This window comes from Scleropages formosus, chromosome 12 (genome assembly GCF_900964775.1).
Source record: "Scleropages formosus chromosome 12, fSclFor1.1, whole genome shotgun sequence".
Classification (NCBI taxonomy): domain Eukaryota; kingdom Metazoa; phylum Chordata; class Actinopteri; order Osteoglossiformes; family Osteoglossidae; genus Scleropages; species Scleropages formosus.
In genome coordinates, this window is record NC_041817.1 from 6,904,013 (window position 1) to 6,905,017 (window position 1,005).

Below are 1,005 nucleotides of genomic sequence, written 5' to 3' on the forward strand. Positions count from 1 at the left end.
TACAGTCAAGACATAAACAAACAAAAAAAATGAAACGACAATCACATTCCTTTTTCCTGGTGTGAGCCAGTGGAGGAGCAGAATGTTGGAGAGGACCCAAAAAAAGAGTTCCATGTGAAAGATACTGAGATGTTTTTTTTTTTTTTTTTAAATTTTATTTTAAATGAAGGACATACATTTTACAGACTCAGAAGTTTAGTTTGTACTTTTTCATGCTGTCTTCCCTGCAAGATCTTCTATAGCCTTGTGAAAAATAATATATTGTGATTATGGAGATTGTGATTTATTTTTTTTTTTTTTTGGACAAACTGCTCTTTCACTCATCTATAGAACAGAGGCAGTAAAACTCTTAATGGCTTTAAAGTGCTGTCATTCTGTATGAGCATGTGGTGGCGTTTATCCCACGACTCCTGCCAGAAAAGCCTGTTGTTAACCTGCCCCAGAGAAACTATTGTTTTGTATTGACAAAAGTCATATTGATGAAAGGTGGGATGGGGGAACAATATGCAGAGACCAACCAAAATTACTGAAAACATTACACAGTGACTGTGCTGGATGTATCGGTAAGGGGCTTTTCCATGCATTAGTTGTCAGGGGTGAAGGTTTATGTTGCCAAAAATACATAAGCGCTGTTTCCAGACTGCCATGGATACCATGCCAAATTATGCAGCCACAGGGTGGCCAGAATGGACAACCTTGTATTGCGGTTTGCACAGCCCTGCCCCCCCCCCACTCATGTGATGCCAGCCTCCAAAGTGATTAAGTTGATGGAATACACCTTGGACCAAAGAGGAACAGAAGTATGCTCTTCAAAGGGGGCAACTGGAGACCTGCCTGGATTGATATAGGATGGACTCTCCGGCAAGGATCATGTGGTTGCAGGTACTGCTCTTTCATCAGTTGTGGGTCCTCTCCGTGGTCAAAGTGATGCATGGTGATTGGTTAAAGGAGCAGTCGTTCGGGTTACTTCACAGTACTTGCTACGCTAACCCCTGTCCTGCTTCT